The following is a 24,777-nucleotide window of genomic DNA, read 5'->3' as shown; positions in this document are numbered from 1 at the left end:
AAAATACCCCAGCCGCGTCTCTCTGCGTTCAGCCATTCCAATGCTATGCTTGCAGACTTCGGCTCCTCTCGGGTCGGGGTTTCACAGAAAAGCCTGCCTCGGAAGAACCTGCCTCTCACCGCTTCAGCCAGTAAATACACCAACGAAGAAGAATGCTAACACAGGCTAATGTTACATTAGCTAGCTAATGCAGTCAATTAACGTCAGCAAACAACCAACAACACAGAGTCCAGTAAAAAGTCCACACAGAAAAACAGTTAGTAAACACTTCCCTGTTTTTCAAACAGCAGTAAAACAGAGTAGATAATGTAACAATGTTAAAGGCTAGTAATGTAACAATGTAACGATACAGTAGGCCTACAGGTGAGACTGACAGCACAGAGAGATGTCGCCGGGCAGAAAAGCAGATTTCTCTGTAGGGGCCTCATTTCTATTCTTTTGTACACTGAACAGTGTCGCACTGTTGTGTAGCCTACTTGAAAAGTACTTGAAAGGGAACACTTTAGATATAGTAGCCTATACATGTAGGCCTAAAGGTCTTTTGTTATTTTTTGATGGATAAAACGATCCCCTGAGTACATTCACATTCCACTGGGAAACACTGTTAAACTGAAGATTCCTGTTTGTTTGTTTTGCCGATACGCACTCTTTACTTTGTTGCTTTGCACTGCACTTCCCAGTCGCACTTCACTTCATACAGGTCACTAAACAGACAGTGTAAGACTCAATCTACTGCCATGTGTAACATCACGCTGATACCGGCTGATAGCTGAAACCCATGTATTAAAAAAGATGAAAGGTGCTATTTCTTTAAAACTAGACAGGCAGCACCTGACAGAACTCCATACAAACAAGCCTGGTTTTTGGGGCCGGTGTGCAGCATGCACAGCAGGGCCCTTACATTCCACTCAGTCGCCCGCATTTGAGCACACATCCAGGGCGAGGTAATGTCTTTCCACTTTCCAGTCCGGTAGGTGGCGGTAATGCACCTCTGGCTAATATTGTGGCTAGCTCGTTACAAGGAGGAGGCTGCGGCATTAAAGTTGAGAGCCTGTGTCCCAGTTCACTTGAAGGAAGCTCTCTCTCGGACTCTGTCTGCTTCATGTGTGGGCGTGCCGACTTTCCCCCCTTCCCTCTCTGCTCGCTCTATGGCCAGTCCTTCAGTCCTCACTGCAGCACCCCGACACACAGGAGGACAGACACAGCCAAAATGGCAGCGGCTTCGTCTTGCAAGCCGCCCAACGCTTGTAGAAAAAGCAGATGCACGAAGCGAAATATGGAAATATTTTGTATACGTTGCCGACGGGGTCATCTCGCCATTCCGAAGTGTCGGCATTCCGATCATTGACTTCTATGCTTTCGGAGAGGCGGCCCTTATCTCCAAAAAATGTTTCGCCGAGAGGTTAGGCTTAGGGTTAGGTTCTGGGGGAGGTTAGGCTTAGGCGTGGGGGGTGGGAGAGGTTAGGTTTAGGGTTAGGGTCTGGGGGAGGTTAGGTTTAGACGTGGGGGCTGGGAGAGGTTAGCTCCAGCCGGTCCCCCGGGTTAGGGTTAGGGTTAGGGTTCTTTCGCAATGGCGAGACAGATCTCAATTTTGTCGGAATGCCGGTATTTCGGAGTGCCGACATTTCGGAATGCCGAAAGCCGACAGCGAAGGTAAGCCCGTGGACACATCGAAACCAGTGTGTAAAACGTGCTTCAACGCGACCAAAGCGAAAGGCTCAAACACATCGAACCTGGCTAAACATCTTGCCGACAGGCACCCCGACCTGTTCAAAGAGTTTAAAGACCGACAGGTTAGCGAACATGAACGATAAACATACATGCCCTCAAATAAGTCCAATGAGTATTGTGTGACAAGCGAACTTGTTTCACTGAAAAAGTTTGCTTGTCACAATAGCCTACTCGTTTAAAGTGAAACACGAGGCAATGTGCTCGAGCACAGATCTCTGCCAAGGAAGGAGCAAGTCATGACATGTAACGTTTAGGGGAGGGGACATCAGATGACTGCATACCATGTACAATATTTAATAACACTATGGCCCTCAATGCCAGTGTTATTAAAGCTTTTACATGGTAAGCAGTCATCTGATCTCACCTATCCTAATATTTACAATAATCCCAATTATTAATGATATACGAATTCATTGTAAAAAACACCTAGCCTACACGTATGATGGGGGGGGGGGGGGGGCTGGGAATACACCACATAATAAGCCTACATTTCAATAGCCTGCATTTATGTGTGAAAATAATATATATTACTAGATTAACCATAAATCTGGCACTTCATGTTAATGAAGCTTAAACCCAGGATTATTAACCCACATAGGCTACACTACAGCACAGGCACACTACAGTTGATGTGAGACTGAACACAAATGACTCAATACACCTTGGCAGAGTTCTGCACTTTACTGAGCACACCGGCCCTATGCCAGGTTTCGACCTGGCCTTGTTCTACTGAGAGTGAAGTGGGAAAAAAAATAATAATAATAAGAGTGACCATCTACACAAGTGGTAACATTTACACTAAATATATCAAACATGTTTTATAAAAGAACACAGAGATTGATATTTTTGTTGTTTGACATCGTGTTATAATTTCTAGACAATCAAGGTATTGATGCTAAACTGAGAAATGCCTCTGCTCATCAGATCACTGAACTTTAACAGGAAGCTCAGAGCACACCGTGTCAACTAAAAGACATTTCTACCTGCTTCAACCTGCAGAACTGGAACTGTCGTTTAAGATGGGTATCGGTTGAAACAGGTCTGGTCTTGTCTTAAAATAATCCAGACAAATATTTCAAAGGTGTGATGCCACTTGAGGTGGCATTCAAGCGTCAGTCTAATAGGCTACTACTTGATGCACTAGTTCCCACAAACAGCCATTACTTGAGATTGGAACAGCTGCCCTATGTTGTTCTATTGTCAAATTGGACATTATGAGTTTAGTAAGAGAACACATCATCATGAGTCAGTTGTGTGTTTACAGCACAGTGAGTCTGCAGATTGTCACTATATAGTGCTGACAAGAGTATTTTCAATGTTACTGGAGAATCTGTGAGTGTGGACAACTGTTGAGTTTATACTAATTGATTGCTGTATTATCATACCATCTGTATTATTCGCAATACGATTGATGCGTACTGTAGGATGTCGCGGTCACAGTATGCCCACCTCCTGAGTCTTTTCTGGATGGACAGCCTATTCTCTTTTTTACAAGTATTCATCAATCTTATAGTGACATCAATGTCACCATACATACAGTATGAGTCAAGAACACAAGAGGGAGAGCACCGTTAGGCAAGTTACTTTTAAAATGTAATATACTACATATATACGGTAGTTACTTTCATTTGAGATTCAATATGTATTTGTCATGTCAACAAGTTGATTGGGGTTTGTCTTAGTGAGCTCACATACAAAGACAAGCACATAAAGTCATGCATTCACACAATACAAAACAACAATGGAAAGAGCATGATTTGACAATACTGCATCGTAAAACATTACTGCAACGCTGTAAACACTATAGGAAGGGGGGAGCAGTGCATTATCTGAGTTGTACAGTTAGTGTGTAAGATGTTTAGAAGGTGGACAGCTTCAGGGTATGTGCTGTTCTGAAACCTGGATGTCTTGGTCTGAACACTTCTGAATCTTGTTTGAGAGGACAGGAGGTTAAAGAGGTTGTTTGCGGCATGAGACAGGTCCCTTAAAATTTTCAGGGCCTTCTTTATAAGCCTTGTATATTTCTGCTAGGGGTGGGAGATTGCATCTGATGATTTTGGATGCACTGTGCACCACTCTATCCAACTGTCTCCTGTCCTCAGCAGACAAGTTTCCAAACCAAACCTTAAAGGAGAATTTCGGTATTTTTGAACCTGGATCCATCTCCTGCCATTAATTATGATTTGTCCACTCACCCGGCGATCGTTATTTCGAATCCCACATAGGTTACGCCAAACCCCACATAGGTTACGCTAAAACCACCACCGCAAAGCGTGTACCTGTATTTGGCCAGTCGACAGGAAAGTATCGTGGGACTTCACGAGACTTGGTGACAGAGATCACGTTTGAGGTAATTTGATCCCTGTGCGACTTCAGGAAACAGCCTGGGAGGAAATAACACTCTGCTGGATGTTGACGGATCAGATTATGGTGATATTTGGCGAAAAAGGGAAGAAAAATAGCTATTTAGATGCAGGAAATACAGGCTCACACTTGGCCCCAAATCAACTCCACTTTACGACTGACTTGGACGTTATTGATCTCAAAACAACGCTAGGACGCCCAGATACGCCGCGGGGATCGCCGGGTGAGTGGACAAATCATAATTAATGGCAGGAGATGGATCCAGGTTAAAAAAACCCGAAATTCTCCTTTAATAGTGTCAGGCTTGGAGCCGGAAAAACCCAAAAGCAGACAGACAACCAGTTACGTGTCAAAAGTGAACAGAGTTTTTATTGATAGATCAAGGTGGGGCACTCAGTGTGCTCGGTGGAGAGTCAGGTAAGCAGGCAGAGGATCCTGGAACACAGAGGACAGATGGATCAGGTAAACAGACAATTCAGGTGGGCAAAAGGTTAGATCGTCAAAGTACAAATTAATGTTCAGAACTCGTAGCGATGCTCCACTGGCTGGGTACAAACCGTGAATGGCAATGTTCCAGCATGGACTGACAGGCTGAGGCAGTATTTGTAGGGCCGTGCTGATTGCACCCTGATGTGTGCCAGGTGTGTGGAGCCTCCCACTGGTGGCGTCATAGGCCGAGTCACAGGTGGAGTTGTGACAGTACCCCCGGCTTCTCAGGGTGCGCCCTGTGGAAATCCCGGACAACCTCCGGGTCCAGAATGTGGCGGCGAGGTACCCAACATCTCTCCTCGGGACCATATCCCTCCCAGTCTACGAGGTATTGGATTCCCCGACCACGGCGTCGAGAGTCCATGACACGATCGACCGTGTAGGCAGGATGGTCATCAATCATCTGAGGTGGTGGTGGTGGGGGAGCTGGAGGAACGAGCGGGCTGGTAGAAACAGGTTTGACACGAGACACATGGAAAGAGGGATGCACCCGGAGTGTACGGGGCAGCTTCAACCGGATTACTGCAGGGTTAATGATTTTAACAATAGGAAATGGGCCAATAAATCTGGGTGATAATTTCCTGGAGTCTGTTTTTAATGGTAAGTCCTTGGTGGACAGCCATACCTGGTCCCCCACCGTGTAGTTAGGTGCAGGGGTGCAGAACAGTCTCTGGAGGAAGGCTTGGGTCCTGGTTACCCCCGGGTGACATGTGAGGCGGGAGGAGTGAGCCCACTCCAACACTCGGGACACCATGGTGTCCGGTACGAACAGGCGACCTGGGGGCCCATTACCTGGGTCCGGCTGGATCTGTTGGGCGTCCTTGACCTCCCTCTCTATGGTCCAGGTGACAGTAGCCGCAACCACACAAGATGCAGGAATGATGGTGTCGGGCGGGGCCTTGGGCTCGAACTCCGGTGTATGTAGACGAGACAGAGCGTCAGCTTTAACATTCTTGGAACCGGGCCTGTAGGTCAAGGTAAAGTTGAATCGACCTAGAAATAGTGCCCACCTGGCCTGACGGGAGCTGAGTCGTTTCGCCGATTGGATGTACTCCAAGTTCTTATGATCTGTCCATACCAAAAAAGGAAGTTCGGACCCCTCCAACCAGTGTCGCCATTCCTCCAATGCTAGCTTCACCGCCAAGAGCTCACGGTTTCCCACGTCGTAATTTTTCGGCTGGGGAGAGACGGAGAGACAAAAAGGCACAAGGATGTAGTTTATCATCCTTTGAGGACCGCTGAGAGAGGACTGCTCCCACTCCACTCTCAGAAGCGTCCACTTCGACCACAAACTGCTTGGTGGGATCCGGCTGGATAAGAATGGGCGCCATGGTGAAGCGGAGCTTCAGGTCTCTGAAGGCTGCCTCCGCTGCAGGCGTCCACTGGAATCTTCTAGAGGTGGAAGTTAAAGCAGTTAGTGGCACAGCAACTTGGCTGTAATTGCGAATAAACCTCCTGTAGAAGTTGGCAAATCCCAGGAATCTCTGAAGTTGCTTCAGGCCGGTAGGGTTGGGCCAATCCAGGACCGCGCTCACCTTGGCGTTGTCCATTTCCATTTGGCCGCCGGCCACGATGTAGCCTAGAAAGGTGACAGATGGAACATGAAACTCACATTTCTCCGCTTTTACAAAGAGGCGGTTCTCCAGGAGACGTTGGAGGACTTGGCGGACGTGCAGGACATGCTCTGAGGGGTTCCTGGAAAATATCAGGATGTCGTCTAGATAGACAAATACAAAACTATAGAGCATGTCTCGTAAGACATCATTTACCAGGGTCTGGAAGACGGCGGGGGCGTTGGTCAGTCCGAACGGCATGACTAAATACTCAAAATGTCCTAGGTGTGTATTGAAGGCCGTCTTCCACTCATCTCCCTTTCGAATCCGGACTAGGTGGTAAGCGTTGCGGAGGTCTAGTTTCGTGAAGATGGTGGTTCCCTGGAGAGAGTCAAAAGCAGAGTGCATGAGTGGCAAGGCATATTTATTTTTTACCGTGATGTTATTCAGGCCCTTGTAGTCGATGCATGGCCGGAGAGATTTATCTTTCTTCTCTACAAAGAAAAACCCTGCCCCCAGTGGCGAAGATGACGGCCGGATGAGTCCTGCGGCCAGAGACTCTTTAATATACGTCTCCATGGATTCTCTCTCAGGCCGAGAGATATTATAGAGACGGCTGCTGGGAAGAGGTGCTCCAGGTAACAAGTCAATGGGGCAGTCGTAGGGCCGATGAGGAGGCAGAGAGAGCTTGCTTCTTGCTGAATGCTGTTTGGAGGTCATGGTATTCTGGTGGCACCCGGGACAGATCCAGCGTCTCTGGAGCAAAAACCTGACGAGGGACAGACTGAGGCAAAGCAGACTGGAGACACATGGTATGACAAAACGTACTCCAACTTGAAATCTTGGCGGATGCCAAATCAATGTGCGGGCCATGTTTGATAAGCCAGGGGTGACCTAGAACTATGGGAACATAGGGTGAGTCCAGGATTAAAAAAACTTAGCTCCTCTTGATGGTTTCCTGACAGTAGGAGACGTACCGGTTCAGTTTTGGAGGTCACCCGGGCTAGAATGCGTCCGTCCAGGGCATTGGCCTCCAGGGGCTGATCCAGGGTCTCGGTGGCAATACCTAGTTGTTTCACAACATGGGAATCCAGAAAACTTTCATCAGCACCAGAGTCTATTAAGGCCAATAATTCAATAGACTGACCTTTAAATGTGAGAGTAGCGTGCAATTGTGTGCGTGGACGAGGAGTGAGAGGGCAGACAGTGGGACTCGCCAGGATCCTCTCGTTATCTGACGAGCCTGCTAGTTTGACGGACGGTGAGGGCAGGAGGCGAGGAAGTGGCCGGGCTGGCCACAATACAAGCAGCTATTGCTGGATAGCCGACGTTGACGCTCCTCCGAGTCGAGGCGGAAACGGCCGAGCTGCATCGGCTCTGAAGCACGAGATGATGCACGCCTCGGAAGCTCTCGGGCAGCTCCGGCCTCATTCGGGCGAGCTCGGCTCGGTAGGCCTGGCAACAGGGTTACACGGGGAGTGTTGTTACCTGGGAAGCGGTGTGTTTTCTCCCTCCGTCGTTCCCTCAAACGATTATCAATTCGGGTGGATAAAGTTATTAATGCCTCCAAATGGACCGGCTCTGGATAAGCGATTAGCTCGTCCTTTATGGGCTCAGATAGCCCGTTCAAAAACCCTGCCTGAAGTGCCTCGCCGTTCCATCCACTCTCCGCTGCCAATGTGTGAAACTCGACAGAGTAGTCAGCCACGCTGTGGGAACCTTGGCGGAGAGACAGCAGTCTCCGAGAGGCGTCTTTCCCCTGCACGGGGTGGTCGAAGACTTCGCGGAAGGCCGCAATGAACGCCCGGTAGGATGAGGAAGTGGCGGACCGTATTTCCCACACCGCTGCAGCCCAAGCCAGCGCACTGCCCCGGAGAAGTGCCATTATGTAGGCGATCCTGGCTCGGTCTGCGAAGTAGGACAGAGGCTGCTGGTCAAAAACAATTTCGCACTGCATTATAAATGCACGGCAAAGTCCAAAATCCCCTCCATACTTATCGGGGGAAGGAACCCATGGTTCCTTAGCAGGAGGAGGAGACATGGATGGCTGCAGGGCTGGAGCGGCTGGACTTGGGCTTGCAGAGGTTCCGAGCTGGGACTGGATCCCGGTCACTTTGGTGGTGAGATCCCGAAGGGCGTCGGTCACTCCCTGCAGTACCTGGCTGTGTTGGTCGAGGACAGCTCCCTGGTTGTTGACGGCCTGGCAGATGGAGGCCAGGTCAGCGGTGGAAACGTGTGCTGGGTTCATCATTTTGGCTGGAACATTCTGTCAGGCTTGGAGCCGGAAAAACCCAAAAGCAGACAGACAACCAGTTACGTGTCAAAAGTGAACAGAGTTTTTATTGATAGATCAAGGTGGGGCACTCCGTGTGCTCCGTGGAGAGTCAGGTAAGCAGGCAGAGGATCCTGGAACACAGAGGACAGATGGATCAGGAAAACAGACAATTCAGGTGGGCAAAAGGTTAGATCGTCAAAGTACAAATTAATGTTCAGAACTCGTAGCGATGCTCCACTGGCTGGGTACAAACCGTGAATGGCAATGTTCCAGCATGGACTGACAGGCTGAGGCAGTATTTGTAGGGCCGTGCTGATTGGTGCTGATTGCACCCTGATGCGTGCCAGGTGTGTGGAGCCTCCCACTGGTGGCGTCATAGGCCGAGTCACAGGTGGAGTTGTGACAAATAGCATATGTGAGATCGATGCTCTCCACTGCTGCTCTATAGAACTGCGCCATGCCTTTCACAGAAATACCATACTTCCTCAATTGTCTCAGAAAGAATGTAATACGTTACTTTACAATATTACTGTCTGTGCAGAGTAACTCATTACTTATTACACTACTTTTGCATTACTTTCACCAAAATAACTGCAGTAGCAGAATGATCGCCGCCCCGGAACATCCCCGAAAAAGCATTTAAACTGTCTTGAAGTCAGTGTAAAGTTTAAACGGTCGAAAATTCTAAATGTTATCCTTTTCCTTTGTTATTGTCATCTATAGTGGTTATTTGCATAAAAACCATAGATGAAAACACACAACTTGATTAGCAAATTATTGTATTTTTATTTAAATATGTGCTTTGATAAAAAAATAAAAAATAAATCAATTTGTAACTTGTGTTACTTGACAAAGTAACTATTACTGAAATCCTATTGGTAATAAGTTATATGACTGAGTTACTGCTAAAAGTAATATATTACATGGAATATGTTACTTTTGTAATGAGTTCAACACTGCGGGAGAGTTGCAGGCAACACCTTGGCACACGACGTTGTCAAACTAGACAAACTAGAACTTGTTTTCTTGTGTTCAGACATACGTTTATAGATGCTATTTATTTACCTTGACAGTTTCGATCTTCTTCAGAAGCAGTCTCACTGACAGCTGGGTATGACGTGTCAACCAGTTGTCAAACTAGTTCAAAGCTTAGTCACATGTGTGGGATGGCCATACTCTATATAAGACAAGGAAGCTGCACCCATCAGTCCTTTCCATCAAGAGAGGCTCTCACAGAGAGATGTCTGGCAGTGTCTATAAGATTAGCTACTCTGTAATTTCTCTATAAGGTAAACTATTTGAATCTTTAGTATTATGGAAGAAATATTTGTTTTCTTATCCACTCATCAAGGTAATGAGAATGACAGGACACAGATGGACATAGTTTGAAAATAGATCAATTGATAGACAGAAGTTTAGAGTGATTTGTTTGTTTGTTTGTTTGTTTGTTTGTTTGTTTAAATTTTGTAGCTGTGGAATATAGTTTGTTTTGTTTATCTGTTGCCTTGTGTGTTTTGATTACAGATGTGCATCTAATGCAATTTTCACGTATCTAACCTGCAGCACTCAAATTATGAACTCACCTTTCTACTTCAGTGGAGCTTCAATGCAGGTAATGTATTCTGATAATTGTTCAATTGACTATTGCAAGGTTCAGCATATAGTAGATACAGGTGAACTGCCCTATAGTGGCATCATTTGAAAGAGGCATCAGTGAGCACTAATTTGATGGTTCAGTTTGACAGTGTTGACTTGACTCATAGGCTAATTTAGTTCAAGGAAGATCATATTTGAAAGCAACTAATCAACTGCTAAAGAAAAAGAAAAACACTCACAAACTAAATGTCTTCCTTTTCTGACAGGCATGGGACCAGTTGGAGCAGACTGTGGACACTGCCCACCGTCAATACAGCGTTCCTGTATTTTATGGGAATCGAAGCTATATGGTTTATGCTGTGGTAATAGATCTCACGTAAAAAGTACGTGAGTCAAGTTACTTGCTTTCCAAACTGTTCAAAACCACTTCTTCTACAAGAGAATAGTTGGAGTGTGATATGTTACTGGACAACACATGGCTGGACGTTTTCATTACCAAACACCTGAAGCAGGTTCTCCAAACACTTTGAAGAGAACCAGGAAAAAAGATTGGCTACTAATCAGCATCCCAGGTAAGAATGAAATAATTAAATAATCATCTCATTCCTTTAAAGTTATTTAGATGTGTTATTTATTTATTTATTTATTTATTTATTTATTTATTTATGCATTTATGCATTAATTTATCTATTTATTCTGATGTACAGACAGATGCAGTCTTAAATGTAACTGGTTTTGGTGTCAGATTTATGGGAAAGGTAAAAACAAATCTACAATTGTAATTGTAAAATTTCCCAGAGCCGCAGCTCCGCCTGCTATTGGTCCGTGATCGACAAGCTTCACGATCACTGGACAAGCGACCTGTCAATCACCCCCTTTTATATCGTCTATTTTACTTCAAATGGGCGAGTTATATAAAACATGACCCCCCTACAATTTTTATGAAAAGGTGAAATTAGCTATATAGACCAGGCCAGGCTGTAAAAACGCTTAATCACTGTTACACAGTGGGGCATTTTAACATGGGGGTGAACGGGAAGTACTGTACGTCACTTCCGCCCTCGTTGGGAAAACAGAGCTTACCAGTGAAGTTCCAACGCTGGTGAAAAAAATCCGATGACAATGTCTAAAATACAGCTGAATTGTGAAATGGTGAGATTTTTGATGCCATTTGTCTGATTGTTTATGTATTTCAGTATGTATTTCTTTATTGTTTAAATGTAGACCTTTAACCATACCCACTAGCCAACAAGATAGCATTGCCGTATTGTATATTGCTGCAGCATGTGGTTGAATCGCCATCTTGCCATCGTTGTTTTGTCTGACCTTCATTTCCCACTCGTGGTCAACAACACAAAGATAATAATGTGAATAATTGATGGTTTATATAGCGCTTTTCAAGGTGTGTGTGTGTGTGTGTGTGTGTGTGTGTGTGTGTGTGTGTGTGTGTGTGTGTGCGCGTGCGCCCACCGATGCACAAAAAGACCGAAAGGGGCTTGAAAAAGTCACAACCCCCCCTATTTACACCACGATGTAAATGTTTTCTGGCTTGATATTTGTTTATTAAAAGGAACCCCATTAGCTGCCGACGACAGCTAGTCTTCCTGGGGTCCAAGAGAAAACACATGACACGCAATAATTAAAATACAAAAACACAAAGGAAAATAACAGAAGGAAGAATAAAAAGCAAATCTAAGCTAAGACAGATAGCATGGTCAGCTAGCCCTCTAGCCGACCAATAGCCCAAATATGATGTACCGTACAACTGTCTATGCTTTAGAAAACAAACATAGAAGTAAAAGTGATGTAACAAACATCATTATGAGTGAGATTGTGTGTGTGTGTGTGTGTGTGTGTGTGTGTGTGTGTGTGTGTGTGTGTGTGTGTGTGTGTGTGTAGAACTTCTTCCTACTGCTTTTCGGGCATGATAAACAAATATAAATTGATTGTGAATTTGCTGTATATTGTATGCTGTGAATTCTAATTGACTATGCTTGTTTGGCATTTTCTTGCCTATATTTCTTTTATTCTTTATCTTTGTTTTTCACCATGTTCGAAATAAATCTAATCTAATGTGATTATAGCGTCCTTTTAAAACCAACCCTCCCTTTGATGGAACAAATATTGCATGGTAGACAATTCCAAGAGCCTATTAACCTGTATATGACGTGTATATGGGAGAGCAATGTTAGTTTTTAGCTTTTACCTTCTTCAGCTATTACTGTAAAGGGTCTTTTTCACAGCAGCCATTCCATGTCTAAAAGGCAGGGTAAACACAGGTGCAACCAAAATATTAACCCATTGATACCTGATGCAGCATTTGCGTGTATATTCCTCATTTGTGTGTGTATCCCTTTAACACATTGAATGCCAGCCATGTTTTCATTCCTGTAGGTAAGTTGTGCCAGGGGTGTTTTTGACGATTCTGGCTCATTTTAGCAACAGCCGAGGATTCTTTTCTGTTAAGAATTCATGAACACCAATCATCTAAAAATAACTAATAGAATGTGTGCTTTCTCTGTCTAAAAGAGTTAGTTTGCAGAGTTAGTAGTTATGTAGATATTAGCCGTTGAGTACAGCATGGTTTCAGCGTCTGGAAATTTATTCAGAGATAAATGGCTTTTTGTGAAACAGTCACTTTAACCATTCATTTTTGGCATCAGTAAGACCGTCAGACATTCTAAACAATAGTTTTGAACAGTAATTTCCTCCATAACAACAGGAAACACCCCTCTCATTCAAACTCCTCCCTCCGTGTGTCTTCTCCTTCCTCCTGGCTGTACAGCGGGCGTGTCAGAAGCGCTTTTGCTGCTGCCTGCCTGTGTGCCTGCCTGCCTGCTTGCGTGCGTGCGGACGCTCCTTGTGCGAGTCAAGATGGGCCGGGGAATGCGTGGGCGATGGGCAGATGTTGATTATGGCCTTTCTGAGGTGTTTCAAAGTGTGTTTCACCTATGATCTATTTTGCAAATCGCTCTCCGCTCTCTGTGTGCTGCTGCCGGTGCGCGGCCGCTCTCAGGCAAGACAAGTCTTGAGTGGATTACTGTAAAATCGCCACGGCATTTCCTTGAACGGCTTGGTCCCGCGGCAGTTTTTTCTTTGATTTCGGTCGTCTGGGGGAGCACTGTCAACACTTAGTGGGTCGGTAAAATAGATTATACACATTATCTTGCTCCAATAGTGATCTCGAAGATGTAAAAGTTGTTGATTGATGTTCCACCGTCAAAAAAAAAAAAATGTTTATCTAAGACGAGTTATTTCGGCTCTGGCACTTAAGCGTTGGATTATGTAAGACGAATTATTTCGGCTATGGCACTTAAGGTGTTAAGACCGCGTGACGCAGTTCGCGGTCTTAAAGGGATACACACACAATGCTGCATCAGGTATCAATGGGTTAATAAGGGCCCCAGCACTGGAACACCCAAATGGATTGGAAGTCGGAAACCCTCATTAATGTTTTGGTTGCACCTGTTGTAAATGCTGCTAAAAATGCTATATTAAAATGCTGAAAACGTCAGATGCTATAAATTCATGCTACATAATTAGTGTTGGATAATAATTTAATTTAATAAATAGATAAATAGTTTCAATAGATAAATACATAATAATTGATTTGAAGTATGGTTAAAAGAGTTAAAATGTATTTGTTTCTGTTCAGGAACTAATGTTCCTTCGTGTTTTACACTCACTTCCAAGGCGGAACTAATTTTTGTTTTAGTGCTACTACGACGGAGTTTGTTGCCGGACCGTATGTTCTGCAGTGTGGCCATGCCGGCTGGATAGCTGTCAATTAGCTCGCTAAGCTAGAGCTGTTGTGTGCTTTCAAGACTGTAGAGTTGACATCTGAAGTCTAAGCAGACTGTCAAAAGACTTTCAAGGATTCAAGGACCTCGTTTCACTACAAGCGGCCAACGAGGTATTTTATGTTACATGTAAATGGACTTTGTTTCATGCTATAATCCGTTTTCATGCTGTATACTGTTCAGCTTGCTGATATATTTCTGTATTGTTTTTGATGCATGAATATAGTTCTCACGGCGCAAGGCGCATGGCGTAAAAGGCATAAAGAGAGAGAAAGGAGTGGACACAATCAAGAGATGCCAAAAGAAATAAAAGCGCCCGTTCTAAAGAACCGACCTGTGTCTGTATTGTTGTGAAAGGAGCTACAGTGAGAACTCGACTGCTCAACGCGGGTAGGAGAGAAGACCAAGACCACAGCGGGTAACGACGCACACGACAAGGATCCAGCACATCAGACAATCAGCCCACGTACCTTGTTGGCATACCGAATGCACGCAACGGGGATTAGACTGTGTTGAAAGCGCAACTTTCCATGCCAAAGCCAAGAAGTGCTCAACCACAAGCTTCAAGTTAAAGTGGTAGGAGAAGCGGTTTAACCTGGAAATTGCAATAAGGACTCAAGTCTATTAACCTTGCATACTGTGCTTAGCCTACAGGTTTGGGGATAAATCTAATGTGCCGGTGTCCGTGGTTGTTACATGTCATAAGGTTAAAGGAACATTCCACCATTTTAAGTAAAGTTTAAACACCAATTTAAAGCAAGTGAATACGTTTGGTAAAGGTTCAAAAAGGCACATTATCAAGCTGAAATTAATATTGTGTGTTTTATGAAAATTAACCAAGCAAAAGGGGAACTTAAGCAAATTTAAAGGGTAATTCCAGTGATGTGAAAACTTCAAAGTATAAGTGATTTAATGCATTTCTAAGTATATTGCCTCTGCAATTAAGGTTGATACTTGAATATTTTGCCCCAAGATAATTTCTATTCTAATCTATTTTTTGTTTTGAAACTAAGTTAATTTAAAGTCCATATAAGTTTAAATGCTGATACAGTTAACTTGATGCAGTTTTGAAGCCTATATTCACAAGTTAAACTCCCCACATAGACTTAACAGTTTCTAAAGGAATTCATAGCTATTAACAGCTTCCTTCACTACTCACATTTAAACCTTATAGCTTACGCTTTGCCCAATATAATTTCAATTTAAGCTCTATAGCTACACATATTTATAGCCATTCAAGTTATCTCAAAATGTCTGAGAAAAACATTGAGACTAGCCATCCAACTGCTGACTCACCTGCTCAATCTGAAGCTACACTCACTGAATCAGCAGAAGAAACAGAGAGGCTACGAAGAAGCGAAAGAAACCGAACGCTCACAGAAAAGGGAAGAGAACTTCAAGAAAAAACCCTGAAGAGTGTACAACGTCGGTATAAAATCATCTATGACAAATGGAGGTCTCATGCAAAAATAGGCAAGGAGATATTGAAAGATAAAGCCTCCGAGGATGAATTGAAGGAACTGATTGAGAACATGGAGAGCACCTGTTCTGATGTAAAGGACATTTACGAAGAGTTGCGTCGAATGCAAATTCCTGAGCAAGACGTGCGACGCAGAGTTGACATATGTGTAACGCTTTCAGGATTCATTATTCAAAGAGCAAAAAGACAACTTGAAGGGCATGAAGAGGACGAACCTTGGCCCGATGTTGGATCGATCTTAGACTCAACAGTCTCTTTGTCAAAGCCACCGTCTCGGCTATCAAAGGGTTCTACCCACTCTAGCATCCAAACACTCAAAAGGAATGAGGCTGCGGCTGAAGCTGCTGCATCCCAGGAAGTTTTGGCAGTGTTGGATGAACAAGAAAGGGAAGTGACAGAACTTCAAAGGCTAGAGGCTGAGAACCTAGTCAACAACCAAGCAATACAAGACAAGCGAAGAAGGCTTGAACGCCTAGAAGAACTGAAGAAGTTTAATGCAGCAAGAGCTAGAGTAAAGGTCTACGATCAAGTTGAAGAAAATTATGAAGCAGCTAACATGCAGCATGAGTTTGAATCAGCAGGAGAACATCAAGTTCTTAACCCCACAATTCCTCCATTCATTCCTCAATCTCTGCCAGTCACAAGACAAGACTTCCATGCCTCAAGTCCATTATACATTCCTCAATTTCTGCCAGCTCAAGCTTCACCAACTTCAATGCCCATGCCTCAAGTACAGAACAGCTCTGATTTGGTCAACGCGCTAGCAGAAGCTATAAGTGCCAATCGTCTTCCAACACCAGAGCCTGCATTATTCACTGGGGATCCTTTAAAGTACAAGGACTGGCGTCTATCCTTCGAAACATTAATAGATCGGAAAAACATTCCAAAGAACGAAAAACTGTACTATCTAAGAAAGTACTTAGGTGGCGCCGCAAAGAAGGCCATAGAAGGATTTTTCCTCCTAGGCACCGAAGCAGCTTATGATTCAGCCTGGCAGCTGCTGGAAAAACGTTTTGGAGACCCATTCATAATTGGGAAGTCCTTCAGAGACAAGCTGCACGGATGGCCAAAAATAAGCTCTAAGGACAGTTATGAGCTAAGAGAATTTGCAGACTTCCTCAAGAGCTGCGAGGCGGCAATGCCCCACATTAAGACATTGGAAGTTCTCAATGACTGCAATGAGAGTCAAAGGATTCTTCTGAAACTGCCAGACTGGATGGCATCCAGCTGGAACCGTAAGGCGATGGAGGCTAGACGAGCCAATGCTGGCTACCCACCATTCAAAGAGCTTGTAGACTTTCTATCAAAGGAAGCAGATCTCGCTTGTGATCCCATAACCTCAATACAAGCGCTCAAGAGTGTGGAAAGCGAGAAACCAAGGTATCCACGGAGCCACACCATCCAAGCAAAGACACTGTCCACAAACACAACACAGAGCAGCATACCATCATGTGTCTTCTGCAAAAGAATTGGACATGTCCTCGCCAAGTGCAGAAAGTTTTGTGAAAAGACAGTTCCAGAGCGTGTCAAATTTGTGCAGGCAGAGAAGCTTTGCTTTGGATGTTTACAGACCGGTCATCACTCCAGAAGGTGTGAAAACAAGAACACATGTGAAAAGTGTCAGAGGAGACACCCGTCATGTTTGCATGATGACAACTTCAAGGGACCTCAAAGGTTTACACCTCCGACAAGAGACGACAACACAAAAGACAAAGCAGACAGTAAAGAAATAGCTGCAACAGCGACTACCAACAGAGTCATACAAGAAGGCCTAAGCACACAAACTTCCTCAATCGTACCAGTCTGGGTCTCCTCCACCAAACAGCCAGACCAAGAAGTTCTTGTCTACGCGCTCTTAGACACGCAGAGCGATACGACCTTTATACTAGATGAAGTGGCTCAAGACCTCAACACAAACAAAGAAAACGTCAGTTTGCGGCTATCCACAATGTCTACAAGGTCAACAGTAATCCCCTGTCAGAAACTGAGAAACCTGCAAGTGAGAGGTTACAACTTGGAGAAGAGGATTCCATTGCCACCACTTTTCACACGAGAGTTCATTCCGGCAGACAAATCGCACATTCCAACTTCGGAAACTGCACTAAAATGGCCTCATCTGGAACAATTGGCAGACAAGATTCCACCTCCGTTGGATTGTGAGGTAGGTCTTCTGATAGGCTATAATTGTCAACAAGCCCTTCTTCCGAAAGAGATTCTTTCCGGTGAAGAAAGTCATCCATATGCACAGCGAACAGATCTAGGCTGGAGCATCGTCGGCTGTTCGAATCCAGCAAGCGACTACAGCGATGCAATAGGAACCAGTCACAGAATCATAGTGCGACAAGTGACACCTGCTACACAGCCATCAGTTGAGCTAAAGAGAGAAGTACACTTCGTGTGCAAAACTCAAGTCAAAGAGATCAATCCAGCAGATGTAATCAAAGCTCTCGAATCCGATTTCACAGATCACACTGCAGATGATAACCCAGTTTCTCAGGAAGACCTTCTGTTCTTGTCTAAGGTGAAAGAAGGTATAAGGCAGAAGGAAGACGGCCACTACGAACTCCCGCTTCCTTTCAAGACAGACAAACCTAATCTCCCAGATAACAAACAATGTGCAGTTTACAGGCTCAACTCATTAGAGCGACGACTGAGGAGAAATGAACAGTACTGTAAGGATTATGTCCAATTCATGAATGACATAATAACCAGAGGAGATGCTGAGAAGGTTCCCCAGCCTGAACTCGATAACCAACCAGCATGGTACATTCCGCACCACGGAGTCTATCACCCCCACAAACCCGGGAAGATCCGTGTGGTTTTCGATTGTTCGGCACGCTTCCAAGAAACCTCTCTAAATGATCACCTCTTGACCGGGCCAGACCTGACTAACACATTAGTTGGAGTGCTGTGTCGATTTAGAAAGGGTCCAATAGCCATAATGTGCGACGTTGAAAAAATGTTCCATCAATTTCATGTTGCAAAGGAACACCAAAACTACCTAAGGTTCCTCTGGTGGGACAAAGGTAATCTGGACTCCAAACCCTCAGTCTACAGAATGCGCGTGCATTTATTTGGAGCAGCTTCATCCCCCGGTTGCTCCAACTTTGGACTGAAACATCTAGCATCGCAAGGTCATGGAAGGTTCAGTGAAGAGTCTATCAAGTTCATCCAGCGAAGCTTCTACGTCGACGATGGCTTAACAAGCGTAAAGTCACCTGCCGAAGCCATACATCTGGTAGAAGAGTCAAGAGCCTTATGCAGAACGGGAAACCTTCGGCTGCACAAGTTCGTATCGAACAACAAAGAAGTGATTGCCGCAGTACCACCTGAAGAACGTGCTCTGACCAAAGATCTTGACATGGCCCTAGGAGAGCTCCATATCGAGCGAGCACTTGGAGTTCAGTGGTGTGTCGAAGCGGATGAATTCCAATTCAGGGTCACAGTCAAAGAAAACCCACTGACAAGGAGAGGAGTTCTCTCGACCGTCGCCTCAGTCTATGATCCGCTAGGGTTTGTGGCCCCTTTCATACTAGTCGGCAAACAGATCCTTCAGACACTATGCAGAGACAAAGTAGGTTGGGATGAAAAACTCCCTGAGAACATTTTGCCACAGTGGGAGTCATGGCTTAAAGACCTGCCTAACTTGGCAGCTTTGAAGATTCCAAGAAGCTACCTTGCATCAAACTTCAGCGAGGTCATGCGATACGAGCTTCACAACTTTTCAGATGCAAGTTCCATTGGATATGGTGCATGTTCGTATCTCCGAGCAATAAGCGAAACAGGACAGATCAGCTGCTCACTTGTCATGGGAAAGGCAAGAGTAGCCCCTACCAAACTAACGACTATCCCCAGACTTGAATTGTCATCAGCCGTGACTTCAGTTCGCAACGCCGATGTCGTCAAAAGGGAACTTGAGATTGAAAACCTGCAAGAGTATTACTGGACTGACTCAAAGGTGGTCCTTGGCTACGTGAACAACGATGCTAAGAGGTTCCATACGTTTGTAGCCAACCGGATCCAACGTATAAGATCTAGCACGAACCCTGAACAATGGCGACATGTCAGCTCCGAAAATAACCCAGCCGATCACGCCTCCAGGGGGCTGAGTGCAATTCAGCTGAAAGAGTCTAACTGGTTGAAAGGACCCAACTTTCTTTGGCAACAGAATCTTCCACGTGAAGAGGAAATGGTGGGAGAAGTAGAAAACACTGACCCTGAGCTTCGCAAAGCCCATGTTCACACAGTCAAAACGAAAGAAGTGAATTCAACAGTGAACCGCTTCACTAAGTTTTCTGACTGGTCCAGAGCAGTGAGAGCTGTCGCCAGGCTCAAGAGATTTGTCAGAGAATTCAAGGGACTTCAACCAAGAACAAATGAAGCAACCAGCCTTGAAGAAAGAAGAGAAGCAGAGATCTTCATTATCAAGCTGGTGCAAGAAGAAGCCTTCGCTGAAGACATCCAGAAGATCAAACTCCAGAAGGGAGACACCCTGAAGAAGCACAACAAGTTACACCAGTTGAATGCCTTCTTGGACAAGAACAATGTCCTCAGGGTGGGAGGACGGCTGTCCAAATCAGCCTTGCATCATGACGTAAAACATCCTGCAATACTTCCGAAGAAGTCTCATGTGTCAGCCCTGCTCGTCAAACATCATCATGAGCATGTACACCACCAGGGAAGAGGTATGACCATGAATGAGTTACGTGCCAATGGAATATGGATCTTAGGATGTGGAAATGTAGTCTCCTCACACATTTACAAGTGCGTAAAATGCAGGAGATACAGAAGAACTACAGAGGTTCAACAGATGGCAGATCTGCCGGAAGAAAGAACCGAAACATCTCCTCCCTTTACTTACTGCGGTCTCGATTGTTTTGGCCCCTTCATTGTAAAGGAAGGAAGAAAGGAATTAAAACGATATGGATTGTTGTTTACCTGCTTATGCTCCAGAGCAGTGCATGTAGAAACACTAGACGACATGACTACAGACGCCTTCATGAATGCGCTTCGAACATTTGTAGCCATCAGAGGACCTGTACGCCAATTAAGATGCGATCAGGGGACAAATTTCATGGGCGCAAGGAGAGTGTTTTCTGAGTTGCTCAAAGGAATGGATCCAGAACGTCAACGAACAATCGGCTGTGAATTTGTAGTAAACGTCCCTTCAGCGAGCCATATGGGCGGAGTCTGGGAGCGCCAAATTCGCACGATCCGAAGTATTCTGACTGCTATGCTCGACAAGTCCGCAAGCAGACTCGACACCACATCTCTGAGGACATTTCTCTATGAAACAATGGCTATAATCAACAGCAGGCCACTAAGTGCTGAGCACCTTCACGATCCTACTGGCCCAGAACCTCTCACTCCCAACCATATACTAACGATGAAATCTTCAGTTATTCTGCCACCTCCTGGACAGTTCTGCAAAGAAGACCTCTATCTGAGCAAAAGATGGAGAAGAGTGCAGTTCTTAGCTAATGAGTTCTGGCAAAGATGGAAACGCGAATACCTGCTAAACCTCCAACAACGGCAGAAATGGCAAAGAACATCACGAAATTCACAAGTAGATGACATTGTGATTCTACAAGATGACAGCGCGCCAAGAAATGAGTGGAAGCTCGCCAGGGTTGTAGAAGCTCACCCCAGCGCAGATGGCATGGTGCGAAAGCTGAAGCTACTACTCAGTGACACTACACTTGATAAAGGAAAAACACTTACCAGACAAGTCCACCTTGAAAGGCCTATTCACAAGGTCGTAACCTTACTTGAAGCTAAATAAGTCACACACATAAGGCCATATTCATTCAGACTTGAAACGTTTTATTGATTAATTTCATAATCTTTATTCAAAAGAAAATCCCACATATCGAGTTATGAGTGATTTTGGTGGGAGTGTAAATGCTGCTAAAAATGCTATATTAAAATGCTGAAAACGTCAGATGCTATAAATTCATGCTACATAATTAGTGTTGGATAATAATTTAATTTAATAAATAGATAAATAGTTTCAATAGATAAATACATAATAATTGATTTGAAGTATGGTTAAAAGAGTTAAAATGTATTTGTTTCTGTTCAGGAACTAATGTTCCTTCGTGTTTTACACTCACTTCCAAGGCGGAACTAATTTTTGTTTTAGTGCTACTACGACGGAGTTTGTTGCCGGACCGTATGTTCTGCAGTGTGGCCATGCCGGCTGGATAGCTGTCAATTAGCTCGCTAAGCTAGAGCTGTTGTGTGCTTTCAAGACTGTAGAGTTGACATCTGAAGTCTAAGCAGACTGTCAAAAGACTTTCAAGGATTCAAGGACCTCGTTTCACTACAAGCGGCCAACGAGGTATTTTATGTTACATGTAAATGGACTTTGTTTCATGCTATAATCCGTTTTCATGCTGTATACTGTTCAGCTTGCTGATATATTTCTGTATTGTTTTTGATGCATGAATATAGTTCTCACGGCGCAAGGCGCATGGCGTAAAAGGCATAAAGAGAGAGAAAGGAGTGGACACAATCAAGAGATGCCAAAAGAAATAAAAGCGCCCGTTCTAAAGAACCGACCTGTGTCTGTATTGTTGTGAAAGGAGCTACACCTGTGTTTACCCTGCATTTTAGAATCTTTTGCATCACTACTTTATTTTGAGTTTTTTTTTATTCACAACCATAAGGCCATGGCCACACTCATCCGATCTGTCATGTCTGCCCGTCTCTGTTCTGTTCAGTTCAATTCATCTTCAATGACAGCTGTCCGGGCAGTGCTGCTGATGGTGTCCGTCTCCAGCAGATTTCCTTCTGTTTTGACGGACAGAAAGTTCAAGCGGTTGAAGTTTTGCTGGATGGACGGTTTCATCACCGTCCGTTTAGCAAATAAGATGTTCCTACTGTTTTTTTTGTTATTGTCGTTGACTATCTGTCAATAATTCTGTCCATTTTACTGACATCTGCTCTGCTGTTTTTTCACAGGGCCAGAACAGGAAAGGGTGTGATTTATTCCTGCCAGTGAGTAAAATCTCACACACACACACACACACACACACACACACACACACACACACACACACACACACACACACACACACACACACACACACACACACACACACACACACACACTTGTACCCTGTGTATTACCACAAAATACTGATAATTGGAAAAAACTGCAGCTCTGTTCACCATTCTCTATCACTACTCCCTTTTTAGGTGCAGTGTGAAGCTGACCAAGATGGCTTGAATGGAATAGTGGTGTTTGGGGATCTAACTTTTCCCTTTGGCCCTGTAAGTTGACCTCTCAATGTGGACAAGTTATTGGACCGAATAACGCAGAGAAAGAAAAAAAAATAGTGAACCCATGATAATAGACTTTCAACCAATAATAATACTCATATTGACCCGCTGTTTTTTCTCTCCTCAGAGACAAGATGAGTTGCCTCTGCCCGTGAGTAAATGATCCATTCTCACTACATTTTTCCACTCATGTATACACCACAACATCGTTTTGTTTTTTACTATAGTGTCTTAGGTTCTTCATTAACACTCCACATACACACATCTACATCTTTGATATTGCGCCCTGCTTATAGATTACTGTGAAATACTGATAATTGACGCAATTGTACCCCTGTTCACCATGCTATCACTATTCCCTTTTAGGTCCAGTGTGAAGGTGACCAAGCTGGTTTGAATGGAGTAGTCGTGTTTGGAAGTCTCACTTTACCCATAGTAAGTAGACCTACACGGGTGCTGAGATTTCAGGCAAAAAAACAATCCAACAATTTGACTTAAAATATCTTGACACAAAGGAATCACCCCAGAATGAAAATTCAGTCATTACTTGCTTACTCCATGTCAGTCAGAACACCTTTGAAGCTTTAAAGACCACACATGGAGCTTAGGCAAAAGTTCAGACAGCAATACTCACTCATTCCCCCTCTCTCCATCCAGCTGCCCTGCTTCAGTTGATTAGGGGGCGTTAGCGCTTAGCGGAAACCTTTAAAAGCTGTTCTCTTCTCATACTCTGTCTGCTGTCATTTCAGTGCCCTCCTCCACCCCATCCTCCCTTGAAGCCCTTGTCAGTTCTCAATCCAGCACCACCACCAGGTCTAGACTCCACAGGGAGATATCCAGCACCACCACCAGGTCTACACTCCACAGGGGGATATCCAGCACCTCCACCAGGTCTAGACTCCACAGGGGATCCTATTCTCACGGCTTCACTACCCCCTTCATAATCACAATGATGTCAGCAGGACGTTGTGATGGAGTCTAAGGTCATCTTCACATTACAGGCAAATCTGATTTGCTGATAAAGTCATTAATCATCATTATCTTGATTGGTTTCCCAAATCTGATTTGGGAGTGTGTCCGCACTGCCACAAATCTGATTTTCAAGTCGGATCTGTGTGTCCAGACCTAAACAGCCTATCTGCCTGGGTTGCTATGGTAACGACGTGGGAGTCAGTAAATACGTACGTTGGTGATGTGGATTTCCTGCGCAGAAGCATTTGATGACAAGTTGTGAGTGATGTTCAAATCAGATTTGGTGGATCTGTGCATCCGCACTGAAGACACATCAGTCAAAAGCACATTTGAAGCAGATTGGAAACTACCTCAATATGTGGTTTGGGACAAGTGACACAAATCAGACTTGGAGCATCCAGACTCTTAAAACCAATCTGGATAAAGTCATTAATAGGTCACTAAAGTTCACAAATCAGATTTGGCCTCCTAGTCTGAACATGGCCTAAGTGCCTTTGAACATTTGAGAAGCAATGTACATTTCATAATCATTGTATATTTCATAATGTTGGTTGGTTCACATCTAATTAAATCACTGTGCATGTTAATAAATTGCTGTTAACTCAACCTTCAAAAAATGGTTCTCAGTGATTCTGTCATTTTCAGTATGTAAAATGGTCTTACTGTGCTCTTGAAACAAAACAAAAAAAACACTGTCATGAATGAACTGAAATGTCTTCGGTAATGTGATTTTTACTGACGCATATAACACAACATTTTGACTTCACCAGATGGTGAGATTTGTGACTTTGAAAACTCACTTTCTGACCCGTAGTTTGGTTTGGAACACAAACTGATCTCCCATTGGCATTTGAACACAGTCAAAATCCACTGAAGATTGTAGGGCCACCAAACACACAGTGAGTTAGGTCCTGTACTTCCATCTCTGCCTACTCCCAAACCAGCTTTTTACAGCTCAAAGGTAATACATTAATGTCCACTCCAACCATGATTCAGCATAATAAAGTGTTTTATAGCTAAACGATTTCACTGTGGGTCCAAAGTCCATATTTACCTCATTATCTTCAATATTTCTTGTCACTGATAATGCTCTGGCCGTGGTCACATCCTACTGTAGAGAGGTAACCTCACCAGAGCACTGTAGGTTGTCAGTGAGGAAAATACAGTACAGGTGATAATGAGGTAAATACTGCACTTTTGGATGCATGGGACAATTATTAGGCTATAAAACCC

General features: G+C 44.3%; 1 long non-coding RNA gene across 3 annotated transcripts; it reads left to right on the top strand.

Annotated features, from left to right (window-relative positions):
* The first annotated feature begins 9,628 nt into the window (after positions 1 to 9,628).
* On the top strand, positions 9,629 to 24,119 carry LOC310792037. 3 transcript variants are annotated; one of them, XR_014553473.1, is made up of 8 exons: positions 9,629 to 9,763; positions 9,937 to 10,024; positions 10,275 to 10,580; positions 22,252 to 22,287; positions 22,489 to 22,563; positions 22,700 to 22,723; positions 22,939 to 23,007; positions 23,322 to 24,119. It is a non-coding gene; the product is annotated as an uncharacterized lncRNA (long non-coding RNA). The 3 variants fall into 3 exon arrangements; XR_014553474.1 differs by having other exon boundaries at positions 9,631 to 9,701; XR_014553475.1 differs by having other exon boundaries at positions 9,633 to 9,701; positions 9,976 to 10,024.
* Positions 24,120 to 24,777: the final 658 nt, after the last annotated feature.

The sequence above is a fragment of the Poromitra crassiceps genome (genome assembly GCF_964638095.1).
Source record: "Poromitra crassiceps genome assembly, chromosome: 17".
Taxonomy (NCBI): Eukaryota; Metazoa; Chordata; class Actinopteri; order Beryciformes; family Melamphaidae; genus Poromitra; species Poromitra crassiceps.
This window is presented reverse-complemented; position numbering and strand designations above follow the sequence as displayed.